The 21950-nt window shown below is 38.0% G+C and overlaps 1 protein-coding gene and 1 long non-coding RNA gene across 4 annotated transcripts in view; one reads left to right on the forward strand and one right to left on the reverse strand.

Moving 5' to 3' along the window:
• The window catches only part of thsd7aa (thrombospondin, type I, domain containing 7Aa), a 129668-nt gene that overhangs the window by 92111 nt on the left and 15607 nt on the right, over window positions 1-21950 (reverse strand). The window lies entirely within an intron of this gene.
• Window positions 5140-12623, forward strand: LOC311299602. Of its 3 annotated transcripts, XR_014629164.1 has the most exons (3): window positions 5140-11830; window positions 11905-11969; window positions 12128-12623. It is a non-coding gene; the product is annotated as an uncharacterized lncRNA (long non-coding RNA). The 3 variants fall into 3 exon arrangements; XR_014629163.1 differs by having other exon boundaries at window positions 5140-11969; XR_014629165.1 differs by having other exon boundaries at window positions 5140-8032; window positions 11905-12623.

The following is a 21950-nucleotide window of genomic DNA, read 5'->3' on the forward strand; positions in this document are numbered from 1 at the left end:
TATTGTAGGCTATTAAGTCTGCAGCACACACAGTTGGTTCAGCACACCAGGTTCAAACACAGATCTGCAGAGCCCTCAGAGGCTATTCAAGGTGTCTGAGCTTAAGATCACACCGCTGGAGATCAGCACACACTCGCCTGCTTAATTCAGCTTAATGTGCAGGCTAAAGCAAAACTTTGTCTGTCTGCAAGTGAACATTTAATTTGAAACCTGAGGTTTCAGCCTTGATTCTTTGGCAAGGACATTGTAACATTGATGCACTTTTAATTGACGTTTCTTTCTTCTATGGAGCACAAAAGAAGAAATTATGTGTAGAATTTCTCAGTCATTGACAAGACAAAGACAAAAAGTGTCAATGTCTCTAAATATTTTCTTTTGTGTACCGCATAAGTCAAACAGTTTTGTGACGACATAAGGGTGAATAATACAATTTTTGTGTGAGCTATCCCAAGAACATAAAGATTCAAGACAAATGATTACATTTATGTGACTTAAAGTGGATTCAATACATTTGATTATTTCTGTGGCCCTAGAGAACCTCAAAAGTCATCAAACCTATGACTTTTGTGTCGTTTTGATCCATCTGGAACTGCAGTGTGTTTATGTTATACATTTGGATGTATGTTATAGTGAAAAATTACAATGAAATTACTGTAGTAGGTTGCTGATTTCTATTGTTCATTATGGTGACGATGTTGATGGCAATTATGACATTGAATTTGACAGTGATGATGATGATAGCAGTAATGAGAATGACTTTGGCAGTGATGATGATGTTAATGACAATTTTACAAAAAGCAGCTGTGTTCTGTGATGATTAATAAATCAGACAAATCTTAAGATGGATTACTTCTATAGAAGTGTTATAGCTAGGATAGTGAGTGAAAGTTTGCTTGTCATATGCCAGTATATTTGGCTATTTTCTATTGCAGAAACCATGATTAACATTAAAATTTAAAACAGAAACTAAATTAAAAAAATATTTATTTTACCCTGATTTAAAATCTTTTCTAGTATCAACAGAATAAAACTATTTTCTCAGATGAGAGGCAAGATTAGAATCCAATAAAATATGTTTGACAGATAATGAGCTCTGATACATATGGGAGGGTTTTAGTAAGATCAGCTCAAAAAGGAAAGAGCAGCAAAGACAAGCAAGCATAAAAACAGGGACAGGGAGAACTGGGAACAGTGGAGAGACAAGGCTGCCAGCGGATTATTGTTTGAACATATTGGAGAGGATTTAGTGAAATTAGGGAAGCAGAATAGATAAATAATGTACTTAAGAACAGCACATGTTGGAACTCAACCTCTCAGTTAGGCAAGCAGTCATGGTGCCGATGTGAAGCGCCAGCAAAGATCTGCGGGTGGATTCATGAAACATTCTTAAGAATAAAATGAATATTTTTCTTAACTGCTATTTTCTAAATGAAAGGGGCTATAATGTAAGAATTTTCATTTAATAATTGCTTTTTATTGCCAATGTGTCAACAGCTTGTAACAAAAACTTCCCTGACTTCCTAGGTTGTCTATGAAAGCCTGTAGACTGATTTTTATGTGAAGGACTCTGGACTTTTTTTTTTCTTTTTTTTTTTCCAGGAATCCGGCCCCAGCATGGTGATATCGACAGTCGGCAGGAGTGTTACAACTTATAAAAGGTCATTTTATTGTGGAAATGTGTTTTTATTAATACTTTAAAGATAAATCAAACTCCTTCAGTTGTTTAAAGGTTAAAAAAAGATATACTTTTACTGAAGATTATAAAGGTCAAACAAATAAACAAACAAACGTCTTGAGAAAATCTGGGATTCAAAATTGCATTTAAAAAATAGTATTAAAGTTTTAGGTCTTGAAAAAAATAAACAAACAAAAGTTGTGACTAATTAAATTAGCACATTTGTGCTTAAAGTAAAGTAATTCGGTCATTGCTGCATTTAATGCAGTAGCAACCATCTGGCCAAGTTCAATATGTCAATGGCAACAACCACCAAAGGGATTTAATTGTTGCCTTTAATTGTAATGGAGGAACAGAAAAGAGAGAGGGGGAGAGAGAGAAAGACATGGCAAGAGATTATGTTTTTATAGGGATGTCTGGTCACTCTAAGCTGTTGATGCCTAAAAACTGACCCACTAACAACAAAGTGAAGAGAATGTAACAAACAATAACTTACGACCTCAAACCAAGCAAACCAATGTGTTTATTTTCAGCTGTGCTAAGTCATGTTTGATAGATAGACAGAAGCAGAACAAGAGCGAGAGTCACACACCAGCTAAATATGAAGTCGGCATGAAATGAAAATTCTCAAAATTTTCTAAATGCATGTTATTGATCTTATTGTGAGTAATTCATCCATAGATGTTGTTCATTTCTATCTTCCATTGAAATGACTTCGCCCCTTTCTTACAATCAACTGCAAGTTCGCATTCACATCTGTGTCTATTGGCAGTAGCAAATCTCTGTTCTTGCTCTACAGCAGCAGCAATAATCAACAGCAACAGTAATATCAGCGACAGCGTAGCAGATCTATTCTGCCAAGACTAAATACATTAACACTGTCATAATCATTGCCATGCTCAACTCCTCCAAGAGTTGTCATGATTGAAATCATTTATAATAAACACTGTCTGCAATATTCCATAAAAAACTAGAATTGTCCATTTTGATTTCATGGTTACTTTAAAGTGTGGTTGTAAAGAGGATGGATTAAGTTAAAGTATAAGCAAAAAGCAAGTTTCCATTACTCGCACTAATATTAGTAGAGTTTGCCTGTTTATGTGTGTGCGCATTCAAAACTGTAAGAGTCATGAAAGCTTAGTAAAGATTACAGCTTGTGTGCACTAGATAGGAATCAAATACAAAAGGATTGAAGTGGATTGAAATGTAGCTGCATTTGGCGAACATTTAGACAACAGGTTGACTGGAGTGTATGTCAGTTTTTCATCCACATAGATGGGCAAGATCTGGATTAGGGAAGATAAATCTATCGTTCACTGTGACATGGATCTCAAAGATCAGTGTGTGAGGCTGGTGGGCTCCATCTGTGTGTTTGGTATGAAGTGATTAGAATGACCTTTGATGGTCTGATTCATTTCCTGTAGGTCTGCATGTCACTGTTAAGCAAGGGTTGGCTTACGTTTGTCGTCTCTTGGTAATATTACACCAGATATAACAGTACATTCCGGCTCAAACCAGCCTACATTGTCTATATTAGAGATGTGATGTACAGCACATAGTAATTGCATTTAATTGGAAACGGGACCATTGGGATACAATCATGGAATTGACCTTTAAGGTTATTATAGTGTCCTTAGTTCTTCCTATGATATTAACCAACACAGTCAACTGGTGTATGATCCCATAATGCAGGTTTGTTTATGATGGTAAAACAAATTAATGAACTAACGAAGAGCAATACATTTGCAGTATTCATTCATTTTTGTTAAATGTCAATAATAATAAAACATATTATGGAACAATAAACAATTAATGAATGTATTTAATGATAGCTCCTCCATTCACTTTTTCCAAAAATAAATACATAAATTAATTAATTAATTAAACAAAATGTATAATAAAAACAAACAAAGAAGAAAGAAAGAAACATATCAAGTTGTATAAATTAACATTAACCAACATTATTGTTCAAAAGTTTGGGGTCAGTAAGATCTTTTTTAATGTTTTTGAAAAAAAGTCTCTTATCATATTTAATCAAAAATGCACTAAATGAAGTAATATTGTGAAATATTTTTGAATGATAGTGTATATTAATAAATTCTGTAAAAGCTTGTTCATTGTTGTTCATGATAGTAAAATTAGCCGTCACATGTGTGTATTTCCAACAGCTTCAAACATGGCTCATCAGATCGGAATTTATATTCTGGACTATTCATTTTGTAAATATATTTTTGGTGGAATACAATACATTTCAAGTTCACCTTCTAAAGCACACCCAACCATCACACTTATCTGCTTTTCTCAAGAACATCATAATAAAGAAGAAAAACAAGAACATCAGGGGCTGACCTTAAAACACAGGCGAAGTAATCGAATAAGGAATTGAGACCATTACTACTAACTGGAGCTCAGAAGCGTGGATAAGACCCTTACTCCCATTACTTTGCCACATTTAACCCATTTGTTAAGTGCTCAACTGTGTTCACCTAAGTCAAACACAATAAAGATCCAAGAGATGATGGTGCAGAATCATATCTAAAGTTATAAATATAATATATCAAATAATATCACTTTCATCTAGCTTCTTTCACCCTGTGTTAAGCCAGCCAACAGTATTATGTGAACTCAACCACAGCACTTTCTCCACAGCTTATTTTAAATCAGTGCCCATAGAAGGTCACTTAGAGGTCTTCTTGCCATTTCAAGTGAAAAAAATCCATAAGGATTATTACTCGAAACAAAACTACCTTGCATTTGGTGTGAACCAGAGTGCACTTGATTTTAGAGTTTGGTTTGTTTTGGTCAGACATCCGAGTGCATGAAAAGATGGTCTGGGGTATGACTTTTTGGTTTAGTTGATACAGAAAAAAGCATCATAAATTGTGAAAGTGAATGTATTGGTCAATGTAAACCGACAAAAACGTGAGTAAACAAGCTGGCATCATATCATTACCTAATTGTAGCGATAAACGGTAAAACGGGCACAACGCTAAAACGTATCCTGAACTAAAATGGATTGAAGATACTACAAATGAATGGGTATAGATGGCTAAAATTTGTTAAAAATATTTAACAGCTTACCTTAATGCCTCATAGGTGCTGTAAATTGTTTAAATAAAGTTATACTCAAAATATTTGTTAATTTATTTAATTAAGTTAATGGACTCCATGCACAATCGCTTCTGCGTTTGAGCCACAGTGGCCACTGCAGTGTATGGAAATTATTATAATTTTTTATATAATATGCTAACATTTTTGGTCACACTTTATATTAGGTGTCTTTAACTACTATGCACTAACATAACATGTACTTATTGTTCATGATGTATTTGCAAAAGACAAATTGTACACTGATACTTGTACTACAGTTTTCGTCAAAATGTACACTGCAAAAACAGATATGAGTGGACAAAGGGAGAGAAATGAATTCAAACTGTGGTTCGAACCAAATAATCAATGTAATGGGGTAGAAGAGGAAGGACTACAAATTGGATGGACTACAAATCCCATGAATTAAGACACTATAAAGGGAAACCAAACTGTTTAGACTTCCTCTTTGTGGTACCATGTGGCAAACAGGAAAAGCTGTTTGGTGTCTTTCAAGGCTGTGTAATAGCAGATGAAAAAACCAAGTTGATTATAGAACTGAATTGGGAAGGTAAGGGTTGTTGATTTATGAGACCATGTGAGTTTGTCTAGTTTTAACATGTTTGTATTTGTTTTCTGTTTTAGTGTTCTTATGGGAATGGTGTTGATTGGTGCCTCAGAGAATTAAGCAGATATATTTGAGAATACAGGTACTGATATGAATTGAACTATTTAATAGGGAGATTTGGTTTTAAGTTTTATTTTATTTTATATTTGTGTTTGTTTTAATGGTTAAGGTTTTTTTAATCCTTGTAAATATTTTATAGGGCAATCATCAATGTGTATTCTTTCTTTGTTTTCTTTACAGATGATGCATGATTGCCGTTTACTTTAGTGAAAGCATTGGTGGCTTATTGGGTGTTTGAAGAGATGACTTTAATGCTGAATTGGGTCTTGTGTATGGAAGTGGCAAAGGGATTGATTTAATTTGTGAAATTGTCTTTGTTTTGTTTTGTTTTGTTTTGTTTTGTTTTTGTTTTTGTTTTGTTTGTTGTGGACCTACAACTGACGGTGGGGTTCCCATTTCCTTGTATGTGGTTTACTCTGTAAGGTTTTGGGAATCGATGGTAGTGCTTTGATTTACTTTACACTTGTGGAGGTTGGAGTGAAAGTGTGTTTGTTGAACTTGTGAGTGTGCACATAGTTTCAGAGCAATTTCCATTGGATAGGATCGGGAACCCTGTTGTCTGTAACGGTTACAATTTTGTTTGTTTGTTTGTTTTTTATTCTCTTTGCCATCTCTGATTACCCCATGTGCTTTTTGTGAATCTTGTATAATAAACTTTGTTATATTTGCAACGAAACACACGGTGGTTGTGGCCCTTTCCGAGTTCTCCTCATCCCTTGTGAGATGATGGGGTTACAAATGGCGTAGTCGACAGGGTATTTGGGCAGCACTACAGTGTGTTTAAATGTAAAAAAAAAAAATATATTTTTTTGATTATTTTTTTTATTTATTTATTTTTTTTTTTTTTTTTTGTGTTGATAGCCACTCTTTTGTGTCGGTATCTAATAGGTAATTGTATAAGTAAACGGCAATCGTGCAAGGAAAACTGTCGCAATGGAGCAGGAGTTGACAGAGTTGCGGGAGCAGATACGTAGTTTACGTGCTACGAATCAACAGTTAATGGAAGAACGTGCCGAATCCAACCCTGACACTAATCAACCTGTATCCAACCCTAATGCTCCACCTTCTGTGCCTTTCAGCAGGGTGATGTATGTTCCTCGGGAGCGGAAGTGTCGCCGGTTCTTCGGGGACTTGGACTCTAACTTGAACATTGAGGACTGGATTGAGGAGGCTGAGGCCTGCATTGGGGATGGGAGTTGGACTGTACGAGAGAGGGTAGCATTTCTGATGGACTATTTGGGAGGGGAAGCCAGAATGGAGATCAAACTCCGACCCACAGCTGAACGAGAAACTCCTGAACTCATTTTTAATGTGTTAAGAAGTATGTATGGTGCAAAACAAACATTTGTGCAGTTGCAGAAGGGGTTTTATGATCGAAAACAAAGAGAGGGTGAATCCCTTGTTGAATTTTCTCATGCACTTATGTCTTTGATGGACTCTATTCTCGCAAGTCGTCCAGATGGTGTCCCAAATGCTGATCAAGTTCTTCGTGATCAGTTTGTGGAGCATGTTAATGATGTAGCGCTTAAACGCGAACTCAAACGTTTTGTAAGACAAACTCCACACTGTACTTTACTCGATGTTCGAAGCGAAGCTATAAGATGGAATGAGGAAGGGAAGAGGGAAGTTATTCCCTCTGCTGCTCAGTTGTGGTGTAATGCTGCTCAGGGTAGAGTAATTGAATCACAGATGCATAAGGAATTTACTGAGTTAAAAGAAATTAAGGAGCTGTTAAAGCAACAACAAGCTCAGATTGACGAGATTACTAAGCGTCTTGATTATCTTAAACCCTTGAGTAATGAACCCTCCGTTTCGATAAGGCAAAATACTTCTCGAAGGTGTTTACGTTGTAATAAACTGGGTCATATTGCCCGATATTGTAGACAACCATGGCCTGTTGAGTCTGGATCTAGGCCAGCTAGGGAGACGACAAGAGAAACACTTGTGGAGGAGAATGATCAATCTACCTCCCCTGTTGCTTCTAGTCAGACTACTGAAGTGGGCAGTGGAGGTTTAAAGACCTCTAGTCTTGTTTGTCCTACGGTGGTACAGCGTCTTATTGGCAAATGTCCTACTGTTACCATTCAAATGGGGAGTGTTCCTGTTTTATGTCTGTTGGATACTGGGTCAATGGTGACCACAATAACAGAGTCTTGTTTTGACCAACATTTTCGACAGCTAGCACCAGACACTTTGAAAAATTGTGGTTGGCTTCAGCTAAAAGCTGCAAACGGTTTGGACATTCCCTATGTGGGGTATTTTGAAACTGATGTTAATGTGTTGGGGAAAATTATATCTAAACAAGGTGTATTGGTTGTGAAAGACCCAGAAAACATGTCCAAGAAGAAAACACTGGTCCCGGGCCTGTTGGGTATGAATATAATAGGGCAGTGTTATAATGAATTATTTGAAGAACATGGTTCAGCCTTATTTTCAGTCCCACAGGTTAAGCAGGCGGAATCAGGCTGGAAGGATGCATTGTTGCAGTGCCAGAGAACTAGTGATCCTTCTTGTCCTGGTTTCATTGGCCATGTCCGAGTGCAAGCTAAGCATCCAGTGCAGATCCCAGCTGGAACAATGAGGTTAGTTACGGCTTACTGCCCCAAGAGTGTTTCAAATGTGGTCACTCTACTAGAACCTATGAGCAGTGATGGTAGTGGTGGATTACCTGCAGGAATTTTGATTTCTCCTGCATTGTTACAGTCTTCCCAAAATACAATCTGTGTACCTGTGGTTAATGTCAGCACAGAGACTGTATATTTACCTGAAAAGGCTATGTTAGGTAGTTTGGTTAGCGCTGAGGTGATTGATCAATCTGACCAAGAAATTTCCTTTGAAGAAAAGGTGCAAGGTAATGTTAGTGAAATGGTTATCCAGTGCCAAATGACAGCTTCCATTTCAAACCACAGTGAGCTGGGAAGGGTTGAGTTACCGGGGCTGTCAGAGTCTGAAAGGGAAGTAGTTAAGCACCTCTTGTATAAATATCAGGATGTTTTTGCTAAGGATGATGGTGACCTGGGTTGTACTAAATTAATAGAGCACCAAATCCCTTTGTTGAATGATGTCCCGGTGCGTCAGCGCCATCGCCGAATTCCCCCTAGTCAGTTTGAAGCAGTGAAAACTCACATTAAGCAGCTGCTGGAGAGCCAGGTCATTAGGGAGAGTTGTAGTCCATATTCATCCCCGATTGTGCTGGTGAAGAAAAAGGATGGCTCCTTAAGAATGTGCGTGGATTATCGCCAGCTAAATGCAAAGACCAGGAAGGACGCTTATCCTCTTCCTAGGATTGAGGAGTCCTTAGACGCACTGACTGGGGCAAAGTGGTTTTCTACATTAGATCTAGCAAGTGGCTACAATCAAGTGCCAGTGGCTGAAGCTGATCGTCCTAAGACTGCCTTCTGTACTCCTTTTGGACTCTTTGAATTTCTCCGGATGCCTTTTGGGCTTTGCAATGGACCAAGTACTTTCCAACGGCTCATGGAGCGAATTTTTGGTGACCAAAGTTTTCAGTCCTTACTGCTCTATCTTGATGATGTGATTATTTTTTCAACAACAGTAGAACAGCATCTGCAGCGATTGGAACTGGTACTGAGTCGTTTAAGACAGCAAAATTTAAAAGTCAAACTGAGTAAATGTTGTTTTTTTAGATCAGAAGTGCGTTACTTGGGACATGTAGTTTCCGCTGCAGGAGTTAGTACTGATCCAGATAAGATAGCTGCGGTGGCAAACTGGAAACGGCCACAGACTCTTCAAGAATTGAGGTCGTTTTTAGGCTTTGCTAGTTATTATCGACGATTTGTAAAAGGGTTTTCGTGTATTGCAAAGCCGTTGAATACTTTAGTAGCGGAGGTCATTCGGGATCAGAAGACCAAGCGGCCAAAAGTTGAGTTGGGGAATAACTGGGTGGAAGCCTGTGAGAATGCATTCCAGTCCCTTAAGGTAGCTTTGACCAGTGCGCCTGTGTTGGCTTACGCTGATTTCCGCAAGCCATTCATTTTGGAAATCGATGCAAGCTTTCAGGGTTTGGGTGCCGTTTTGTCACAAGAACTAGAGGGCAAATGTCGACCAGTTGCTTTTGCAAGTAGAGGGTTGAGACCATCAGAACGTAATATGCGAAATTATAGTTCAATGAAGTTGGAATTTGTGGCTCTAAAATGGGCCGTAGCTGAAAAATTCCGAGAGTATTTGCTGGGCAATAAGTGTACAGTATATACTGATAACAACCCTCTTAGTCATTTGCAGACAGCAAAGTTAGGGGCACTGGAACAAAGGTGGGTCAATCAACTCGCAGAATTTGACTTGGACATAAAATATAAGCCTGGTCGCAATAATGGCAATGCTGATGCTTTGTCTAGACAAAGCGCCGCCGCCCCTTTCGCGGGATTGGCTTCAATTGCAGTTGTGCCTGAACAGATACGGCAGTCCGTTTCTGATCATGGTCCAGTAGCAGCGGTTAATAGCATCTCTGTCTTTCCTAGACCGTCAAAGGACAATTTGGGTGTGCTGCAGGAAGCTGACCCAGTTATAGGAAGGTTTATGGTTTACTGGGACCGTAAGCAGCCACCAACATCTCAAGAGCGTAGTCTTGAACGATCAGAGGTCTTGGAGTTAGTTCGTCAGTGGGGGAAATTGGAGAAGGTAGATGGCGTCTTGTACCGACGATTTTGGCCACAAGAAAGTCATAAGGAAGTTCGACAGGTGGTGTTACCATCGGTCCTTAGGGAAGAGGTTCTCACCTGCCTTCATGATGACCATGGTCATCAGGGGATGGAGCGAACAGCAAGGTTAGTAAGGGCTCGGTGCTACTGGCCAGGGATGTATAGCTATGTGGATGATTGGTGTAGGAAATGTCAGCGCTGTACTTTGTCAAAAGTAGTTAGACCGAAGGTGCGTACCTTTATGGGGCATTTGGTAGCTGATAGACCGCTAGATATCTTAGCTATTGATTTCACACTGCTGGACCCATCATCTAATGGAATAGAAAATGTATTAATTATGACCGATGTGTTTTCAAAATTTACCCAGGCAATCCCTACTAAAGATCAGACTGCAAAGACTGTGGCTCGGGTACTGGTGGAACGGTGGTTTTATATGTTCGGTGTCCCACGACAGTTACATTCAGATCAGGGAAGGTGCTTTGAGAGCCGTTTGATTCAAGAACTTTGTCAAATTTATGGAATTTCCAAGACTCATACTACACCATATCGGCCACAGGGGAATGGTCAGTGTGAGCGGTTCAATAGAACCATGCACGATTTGCTGCGCACCCTTCCTGCTGAGAAAAAACGCGATTGGCCGTCACATTTGTCTCAGGTGGTTTTTGCATATAATACCACAGAGCACCAGTCTACAGGCTATTGTCCTTATGTCTTGATGTTTGGACAAGAACCACATTTACCTGTAGATGTTATGTTAGGATTGGATGACTATGGTCAAACGAATTGTGATTGGATGGCTGACCATCGAGATAATCTGGAAAAGATTTTTAACTGTGCCCGAGCTCGTCTCCAAAAGGCTGCAGCCCAGCGTGCCCGTGCAAATGATGCTAAGGTGTCTCGAATGTCCTTACATGAAGGCCAGCTGGTATATCAGAGAGCTCACGGTCACAAAGGTAGAAGTAAAATCCAGGATGCCTGGGATCCAACCACGTACAGAATTGTCCGATGCCCTGAAGATCAAGGGTCCGTATATTCTATTGTTCCAGTCGATGGTGGTAAAGTGAGACACATCCACCGTAGTGAGCTGCGACCAGTTTATGTTCCATCAGATGGCCAAGCAGAGTATCCGGGATTACCCCCTTTGGACAACGATTATGACGATTTTGGAGGGGTCATGGTGTTGGGTGAATTGCCTGGTGTAATTGAGGAGGATGAATGCATTATGCCCCCTTTAGCAGAAGAATGTGGCCTTGATCGTGAGTTGATCTCAGAGCCATATCAAGATGAATTGCCTTTGCAGCTAGAGGTGGGCCCATTGAGACGGACAGCACGGTCCACAGCGGGACAACATACAAATCCATATCACCTTCCTCATTCGGCAGTGTGTAGAGAAGTCCAGCCAAATGGTCATGCCTCTCTCCCTATGACAGAGCTCTCCAAGGGTAAAAATACCCTGTTTTTTCGACCTTGGTTATAGAAATCCGATCGACGGGACGTCGATTTAAATTAAGCGGGGTGTATTGTAATGGGGTAGAAGAGGAAGGACTACAAATTGGATGGACTACAAATCCCATGAATTAAGACACTATAAAGGGAAACCAAACTGTTTAGACTTCCTCTTTGTGGTACCATGTGGCAAACAGGAAAAGCTGTTTGGTGTCTTTCAAGGCTGTGTAATAGCAGATGAAAAAACCAAGTTGATTATAGAACTGAATTGGGAAGGTAAGGGTTGTTGATTTATGAGACCATGTGAGTTTGTCTAGTTTTAACATGTTTGTATTTGTTTTCTGTTTTAGTGTTCTTATGGGAATGGTGTTGATTGGTGCCTCAGAGAATTAAGCAGATATATTTGAGAATACAGGTACTGATATGAATTGAACTATTTAATAGGGAGATTTGGTTTTAAGTTTTATTTTATTTTATATTTGTGTTTGTTTTAATGGTTAAGGTTTTTTTAATCCTTGTAAATATTTTATAGGGCAATCATCAATGTGTATTCTTTCTTTGTTTTCTTTACAGATGATGCATGATTGCCGTTTACTTTAGTGAAAGCATTGGTGGCTTATTGGGTGTTTGAAGAGATGACTTTAATGCTGAATTGGGTCTTGTGTATGGAAGTGGCAAAGGGATTGATTTAATTTGTGAAATTGTCTTTGTTTTGTTTTGTTTTGTTTTGTTTTGTTTTTGTTTTTGTTTTGTTTGTTGTGGACCTACAACTGACGGTGGGGTTCCCATTTCCTTGTATGTGGTTTACTCTGTAAGGTTTTGGGAATCGATGGTAGTGCTTTGATTTACTTTACACTTGTGGAGGTTGGAGTGAAAGTGTGTTTGTTGAACTTGTGAGTGTGCACATAGTTTCAGAGCAATTTCCATTGGATAGGATCGGGAACCCTGTTGTCTGTAACGGTTACAATTTTGTTTGTTTGTTTGTTTTTTATTCTCTTTGCCATCTCTGATTACCCCATGTGCTTTTTGTGAATCTTGTATAATAAACTTTGTTATATTTGCAACGAAACACACGGTGGTTGTGGCCCTTTCCGAGTTCTCCTCATCCCTTGTGAGATGATGGGGTTACATCAATATGAAAACAGCCTAAAACTGCACTTTTGTAGAGTGTATTTGAACAATAAACTAAGACCAAATGAGTTAAACTGGCATGGGGAGGGGCAGAGCATCCTTGATTAGTCTCTCTTTATAGTATGCTTTCAATCATCCGCTAATGACTGTAAAGCTAATCAAGATTCCTTCCTCCCTCCTCTCATACCCTTGTACTCACGGCCCAAAGGTATAGAGCGTTTCTAGTGTAGGGCAGGGACACACTCAATAACAGCTCTACTTTATGCAAATGCATGCTAACCTACAATGGCTTCTGTGAGACAACACACGGGCAAATACACACACACACATACTCTCTCAAATGCCCTGCAGCAATGCTAGCGCGCTGCTCAATATCAGGGCCAGTGTGTCAGCAAGGCGGCGTGAAGAAAAAGCACACTCAACATTGCAGAAATCAATCACGCCAGCCCCGTGCTAAAAACGCTAACACTTTACCTGTTTAGCAGCCTCCAGGTCTGTTTTTCCAAAGAGCATACAGCGTGCCCTACCATGTCCTTTTCAAAAAACCATGAAGCGGCTTAAAGGCCATATTGTGTGGCAGCCATTTAGCAGAACAAAACACACCATCAAGGAGACAAAGTATAGCAGTTGTGGTTATATTTTGCAAATGCTAGTCAAACTTCCTAGCAGTTGATTAAAAGTTGATATCATGATAAGCTACATGGCATATGGAAATGAAACCATCTTTCCATGTACAATCATGGCTAATAGTAGGGGTGAGCGGTATGAATGAAATCTTGCAGCCTTTCATGGTATAAGTAAAAAAAAAAAATGACAGTAACATTTTGTTTAATCAAACTTTCAATATTCAACTATTAAAATCCTTCATATATACATTACAGGTCAAAAGCGAGGAGTCAGTAAACATTAAATTGATAAAAAGTGAAATTTAGGCATTAATAAGACAATGCTACTGTAAGCTCGTGCTCGATCGGCCCAAAGTCCGGCATCCGACCAGCGCGGAAGGTCTCTACGTGTCACTGTCTTTTCTCGAGGCAAAGTATTTTTTGATTAAATGCAATACATGTAATATCTATGCATCATTAAATGTAGTGTTGCTTTCGTCAACGAAAATTATGACTAAATATCGTCGTCAACGAACCTTTATCATGTGACGAAAACGAGACGCAACGTAAATGCTGGTCATGTGACGATAACTATAATCAAATGTATAATGCAATATTGTTGACGAATAAAAACGAGACTAAATGTGGTTTACAAAATAAAAACTATGCTAAAATGTCTCTTCATTTTCGTTGACCAAAACGGGACGAGACGAAATGTTATGACATTATTTCGTCTCGTTTAGTCGCGTTATTATTATTTTGCAGTATTTCTGTTTCAGGGGCTGCATCAGGTCGCACTGCGCAGACGCAGGCGATGTCACTTCCTCAAGCCCCACTCGCGGCATTATTTAGAAGATGCAGATGCGGTGAGTTAGCGTAAACGACATCAAACAAAGTTAAGTCTGACGCCCGTTTCACACATACTCCGTGTGCAGTGTGTACACAGTGCAGGAGCAGCACGCGCTATAGTGCTTTCACATATGCTGCGTTTGCAGTGCGTAACTGATCCACGGCTGTACCACAAACACATACTCACTATTTTTATTTCAAATCCAGAAGTTATCAGCTACTTTTATTTTAAAAAAGTTTTGTCAGCATTGTGATTCTCTTTGTACACATACACAATCTCTAATAGACGTAATTCACGTTTAAACGCATAAAAAACTAAAATGACAGCTTGACACAAAGACTAGACTAAAACTAAAATTAAAACAGGCCACCAAAAACAACACTAATTAAATGTGAGCGAATGTTTGACTATTCTTTTTAACTCTTTAATGAAAATAATGTCAGTCAGTTAGAATAATCAAATGTAACAATTTATTATGTCGGGTAAATGTGTCATGCCAATTTCATAATCAATTCAAAGATACTCAATGCAAAAAGCTCTGGATTAAAGAGGAGAGATGCGAACCCGACATTAAAATACATGATGCTAAGAATTTTGCTCACTCTTAGCATCTTGGGCCAACTTGAGTTACAAAAAGGCCCCGAATCCCCTGCTGCATTTCATTATATAGTCAGGACCTCTTTCACTTGGAAACATCTTTTAACAATGGAAATTTGCATTCAGAAGTTACACCTTTTGGGGGGGGTAGGAGACCATTTGTCTAGAGACCACCTTCCTTTGTGTGCCAGTTATCCCTAAACTCTTAAAAACCTTATTACCTTTTGTTTTACTTATTTGGAAACGAGACATTTGTACCAGTCGCACTGTGACATTTTAAATGATACCAAACATGAAAAATACTCCGTGATAATCATTCACATTAAACTATCCTTTTTCCTGGGTGAATTCAGGTGATCTGAGCATGAGAGAGAGGGGGTGAGGGAAGAGGGAATGAAATGTAGATCAGTATGACTCGGAGGTGAGACTTTCGTCTCGATAGTGCACGAGGCCTAGTTCAAATGTTAATTTCCAGAGAGGTCCTTTGTCCTCTCAGGGTCTGGTCGCTCTTCAACCAGACTGTCCGGCATTTTGTAATTTCTCAATTCTCACACTACTAAAGATTTCCATTTCAAATAAATGCTTTCTATACTGACATACCGCACAGCCATAAGATACTGCAATGTCATTGTCTGTCCTTAAATGACAAATCATAAGGTTAGCCCAAGTTAAGCAGCCAGTATATTGACGGTAGATGGACAGATATGGTAACAATTTGAGAGCATGATCGTGATATTACGCACCAGTGATGACGTTCTCACTGGCAGATTTGCACACATGGAGGGCACCTTGAACTCTGCGGTCATAAAATGACATGGCATCAATTTACAAAGGTTGGGAAGAGGGCTTCACTCCCACAGTAATCAGCTCATGTTCCAATCAATAGGTGGGAGTCCGCCTGCTGAATAATTCAGCACAAACGCTCTCTCAAACCAAGAGAGCAAAGAAGCAGTGAAAATGATATAAACCTCAGTACTGCTATAATAGAGGACATTTAATTTAATGGTCAAACCATTAGATGAAACTTGCTTGAGCTCAAATCTATTTCAGAGGGCTTGTGGAAACTCGGTTAGCTACTTTTTGCGGTCCCTTTATTCGTTGTGTTTCCTGAATTGATTAGTATTTGGGAACATACTAAAGATTCATTTAAAGATTCCTAATTTTGTATTGGAGGTCCCCTACAATAGAATTACATGCATCAAAGGTTAATTTTCTTACAATATACATTGCACATCACCCCCTTTTTCAAAGAGTCTGGAAATGGTTTGTTTGAAGATTCAGTCATACTCTGCTCTGATTGGTCAGCTGGCCCATTCTGTTATGATTGGTCTACCGTTTGTAGCGCGTGTCAGAAACGAAACACCCATTTACCATATCTGAATTTCAGCTCCGGAGGCTTCAATTCCCGTAGACAATTTATAAGACAATAGACAGTAGACAATATAAGCAGCACTCTTTCTTTCACCTGTGATGTGAATGTTTAGAAGCTAAAAACACAATATATACTATATAATATGGAGTACGAACATGATGCAAAAATAGAAATGTCCCATTCCGTGGCATATGGCCTGGTATGGCGCCTGATACGGTGGCCGTATGGTTGAACAGCACTGTGAGATGGTGCCATTTTTTTTCACACCTCAGATGGGGCAAAGCAGTCACCTCTCTCTGGCAAACCCACAGGGCATCATTTACACCGCCGAATGTGGGAAGAGGGGGAAGGTCTGTCATTCACAGAGTCACATGCACAAACCAAGACTATCACAATTAAACAAACCTAGCAAGTGTCACAGCACAGGCACTCTGTAAACAACCACCGCTAATGAGCACCTTGCACAAGCCTTAAATAAATGCTAAACGTAAATGTGTGAGAGCTTCACATACGCGATATGCATTTAGAAAGGTATTAGCACCAACATTGGAATATGTGTATAATGAGTTGTTGGTCTGGATATTTTGGACCTGTATTAAGTCAGCATGCATGTGTGTGCACTACAAAGGAATTGCTAAAGCTGAAAACAGACCCATTGTCACTAGGGACTCTTTGATGCCTACATGCCTTATTCCAATTCATGCTAATAAGGCTAAACACAGCAGATGGGAGAACGGTGGCACCTTAGAAGAAAGGAAAGGGAAAGGATGTATAGGTGATAAAGAGTGTGCAGAAAAAAGAGAGACTGAAAATGAGTGTGTGTCACTTACACTGTGCATTGTAAATTGTCCAACAGCTAGCTTAATAAACCTACTAAATAATGTCTTAATAGAAAAGTAAAATTGCAGAAAATTTTTGTGAGGTACTTATTTTAGTATCATTAAGATACTATTATAGTTTTCATTAATATTTCGAATCCGTTTTATTTTAATATTTTAGTTAGTTTTAGCAATTTTGTTGTGTGTTTTTGACATTTTAATAGTTTTTTAATGTCTATATATTCTTTTTCATTTTTATTTCAATAAATTTTTTTTGTTATTTTAGTAATTAAAGTTAAACTAAATTAAAATAAGAAATGTTGCCGTAGCAAATTGCTGAAATATAGCTGAAAAAAAGAAAAGTTTTAAGTGTTTTTAGATTTTACTTTATTTTGGGTAACTTTAGTTTATTTCAATTAACGAAAAGTTCTGCCTTTCAGTTAAAAAATTACCTTTTTGATTGATTTTGTTGGAGTTTATTCACTCTATATACAAATTAGCTGAACCAACCTGAAAAACAAATTATTTTAAGAGTTGTTTGAGCTCAAGAAGCTAAATTTATAATGCCATATGCCATTGCTGTCAGATTTTGTAGTCAAAACTTAATCTTGAGGAACAGATTCCCTGTTTACAGAAAACAACTGCCAGGTCTGGTTACCAATATGTCCGCCAAGTGAACTGGATTGCCTTAAAGGATATTTGATAGAAGTAAACAGAAAGTCCCCACCAAGACAGAACAACAAACATGATTGTGCGTGTGTTTTATGGCAGGTGTCAAGTTGAAATGGGATTGTGTGTGCGTGTTTGTCCCTATATTGTGTGTGTTTATTGTGGACTGTTGATTGCCTGAAGCAGAACTGTGCCAACCTTGTTTTTCTACCCTTTATCTGGGTGATATCATACAGTTTTGGAGGTTCTCAAGAATATCTATGAGTACATGATTAGAAAGAACATGGCAGATGTGACATATTATATGCAAAATGATGTTAGTGTATATTTATTCCAGTTGTCAACATAGTATTGATATCTAGACATACATACATACTAGCAGAAAGTATGACAGATTAGTCCTATCTTTTACTTTAAATTGCATGTAACAATACAAATAGATAGCAGGTTTCCCTTTTTTATTATGCATGTACAGTGGGGTCCAAAACTGAAACATTTTGGATTCAAATTTTAATTCCAACCCTGATTTTAGAATATATATATATATATAAAATAATAAATGACTTTTGGACTCCACAGTATGTGTTTGTAATTGACTCTGTACATCCCATTACCCAGGGAATGTGCCTAATATTCCTCAGTTGCCTCTTATTTTTTTGTGATTTGTTTTTCTGCCATGTTTATTATTGCTCATGTGTGCATCTCATAAAATGTCCAAATGTCCCATGCCGCTGTCTGCAGAATATTAAAACAAAGAAAGAGTCTTTATTCGAAATATGCATGAACACAGTTGTGCCAGGCTTAATGATATGTCTGAATTAACAAGTTGCGGGCGTCATGCAGAGAAGGCGGATCTGATGGGCCGGGTGAAGAAGACAGCACGAATGTAAATGAAGGGTGTGGAAGACGAAAGAAGAAACAGCCTTTGTATAAAAATGACTTCATATTGTTTTATAAAACATTTGATGTTATTGTATATCAGCAGGCCTCAGATGCTAATGACCATTCGCACACTGTGATTATCTGACTGAATAACAAAACAAAATCATCAAACTGGAAACTGAGATAAACAGTTCTGTTTGACATTATATGATTGTTAGAAATGCATTTTACTATGAACCATATTCACATCTCTAAAATAACATACCTCTCAGCACACAGCGAGATGACAAGTTTCCTGCACAGAACTGATGCTATAATCCATAAACACTTCATGAAGCTTAAATGTGTGTTAGTAAAAGCAGAAGTCAGCACCAGATTGGATTATGGAAGGGTTCTGCCAGCAGGTTCATTGCGTTTTTCCCTCCACTGATGACCTACTTTCCCCTGCCTAACGCATGAATCTTTGTTTATTAGGTATTCGCCTGAGGGGGAAATATAACAGTCCAAACCATTAAATAACCCATGGTAAAGGTATGTAACTGAATGTTTACATCTTGTCTAGACAGTGAGCAAATAACCCAATCAGTATTCAAATAAAGCTAATCACATAAATGCAACAGTTCATACTTGAGTGAGCAATCTCATAATTACCATGAATGCTTTAGTATATAGGAATGGTTCTATCTTTTTTTTTTATTATATACATATATTTTTTTTTTCTGTTTTCCTAAAAGTAATTGAAATGTATTATGTATTAATTAATTTATTTATTTTGAATTATTTTGGAAATCTAACTTCGTAAAATGACCTTGGGTTTTAGTGATAATAATAATTGTTATTATTAGAAGTAGAAGTAGTAGTAGTAGTAGTAGTAGTAGTGGTAATAGTAATAGTAGTAGCAATAATAGTACCAATAGTAGTGGTAGTGGTGGCAGTAGTACTAGTAGAAGTCGAAGTAGTAGTAGTAGTAGTAGTAGCAATAACAGTACCAATAGTAGTGGTAGTGGTGGCAGTAGTACTAGTAGAAGTAGTAGTAGTTGCAGCCGTAGTATTAGAAATAGTAATCGTTGTAGAAGTAGTAGTAGAAGTAGAAGTCGTTGTCGTCGTAGTAGTAATTTTTGTACTTCAATATTGTTAAAGCTACACTGTTCTTCTTCTTCTTCTTATTATTATTATTATTATTAGTTGTAGTAGTAGTAGTAGTAGTAGTAGTATTAATAGTGGTGGTAGTAGTAGTGGTAGTAGGAGTGCTGGTGGTAGTAGTCGTAGTAGCAGCGGTTCTAGTAGTAGTAGTAGTAGTAGTAGTAGTAGCAGCAGCAGCAGCAGCAGCAGCAGTAGTAGTAGTAGTAGTAGTAGTAGTAGTAGTAGTAGTAGAAACAGCAGCAGTAGTAGTAGTAGTAGTAGAAGAAGTAGTAGTAGCGGTGGTAGTAGTAGTAGTAGTAGTAGTAGTAAACAGCAGCAGCAGCAGCAGCAGTAGTAGTAGTAGTAGTAGTAGTAGTAGTAGTAGTAGTAGCAGCAGCAGCAGCAGCAATAGTAGAAACATCAGCAGTATTAGTAGAAGTTGTAGTAGTAATGGTGGTAGTAATAGTAGTAGCAGTGGTGGTGGTGGTAGTAGTAGTAGTAGAAACAGCAGCAGCAGCAGCAGCAGCAGTAGCAGCAGTAGTAGTAGTAGTAGTAGTAGTATTAGTAGTAGCAGCAGCAGCAGCAGCAGCAGCAGTAGTAGTAGTAGTAGTAGTAGTAGTAGTAGTATTAGTAGTAGCAGCAGCAGCAGCAGCAGCAGTAGTAGTAGTAGTAGTAGTAGTAGTAGAAACAGCAGCAGTAGTAGTAGAAGTTGTAGTAGTAATGGTGGTAGTAATAGTAGTAGCAGTGGTGGTGGTGGTAGTAGTAGTAGTAGTAGTAGTAGTAGTAGTAGTAGTAGTAGTAGCAGCAGCAGCAGTAGTAGTAGTAGTACAAACAGCAGTAGTAGTAGTAGTAGTAGTAGTAGTAGTAGTAGTAGAAACAGCAGCAGCAGTAGTAGTAGTAGTAGTAGTAGTAGTAGTAGTAGTAGTAGTAGCAGCAGCAGCAGCAGCAGCAGCAGCAGTAGTAGAAACAGCAGCAGCAGCAGTAGTAGTAGGAGTAGTAGTAGTAGTAGTAGTAGTAGTAGTAGTAGTAGTAGTAATGGTGGTGGTGGTAGTAGTAGTGGTGGTAGTAGTAGTAGTAGTAGTAGTAATATTTGTTTGTCAATTTTGTTAAAGGTACACTATGTAATTTTTTTATTTTTTTTATTTACAAAAACCTATATAATGCATCCATCCATCTTCCAAAATGTGTTTTTGTCTCTGTGTTTTTTTGTTTGTTTTTTTAAAAATACAAAATATAATAAATACAACTAAATACTACTAATAAATACTATTAAACACTACTAAAATACAATAATGAACTAACACTCTAATTATTGCATCTCAATAAAACTCTAAAAGGAAAATATTTACTTCACACTTCTGTTACCAGACTATGAGACAGTATTTAATATGTTGTATCTTTCTCATGTTCAGTAACCAGTTTTTGGAAGAATGGTGCAGCAGATGTCCACCAACTCCTCATGATGATTTGTCTATCCCTCATAATAGCTGTTTGGATACATTCCTGATTTTTCTTTTTCCTGAATGACACATAAATGAATGTTTAAATAAAAAATGAGCAAAGCTCGTATTTTCAGCAGTAAATATTAAAATAAACCAGAAAGAGACTGAGAAGCCAGTTGTGTCTGGCATCATTCAATGAGCATAATATGTTTAAAAGCTTGAGATAATTTACATTGCAAACAGCTGCCAAGAAATCCATGACATTTCATCACCGTCTACTGGAAGGTGGACACTGTTCTTATTAAAAGACTGTTTGAATAGCAATAATGTAAAAACTGTCAAGCATGACAAGTCAAATGGTTTTTTTTCCATCTGATTACCTTATCTCTTCTCACAATGAATGCATAACATGATGGCCTGCTATCTCTATATGGGCGAGAGTGGGTTTCCAAGATGCCTTTTTTGCATTCAGTTTTTTTTGTTGTTTTTTGACATTATCAGGATTCAATAACAAACTCATGCTCTGACAAATTGGTTTTAAAGGGGCCAATGTCACAGTCAGAAAATAACCAACGTTAATATTTAATGCTGGAGTGTCATTTCATGTCATGAAGAGGGAAATAGCTTCTGTGGCCTCAAGTTACAATGGTCACTGACCCTAATGGAAGTGGCAGACAGGGCAATAAAACAAAGAATTTCAAAATGAATAGTCAAGATCACGTTTCAGTATCTCCTGGTGAAGCATACAATCTCAAATGAATAAATAAATACATGCGTACTGTAAATACATTCGCCTTTTTCACCGACAATCCGCTGTGCTGGATCCTCTAGCATTTTAAAACATACAATAGCATGTCCTCAATATGCAAATGAGTTTCTCATAATCACCTTGTTTTTGTCTCTCTCTC

Source organism: Rutilus rutilus (genome assembly GCF_951802725.1).
Source record: "Rutilus rutilus genome assembly, chromosome: 11".
Lineage (NCBI taxonomy): Eukaryota > Metazoa > Chordata > Actinopteri > Cypriniformes > Leuciscidae > Rutilus > Rutilus rutilus.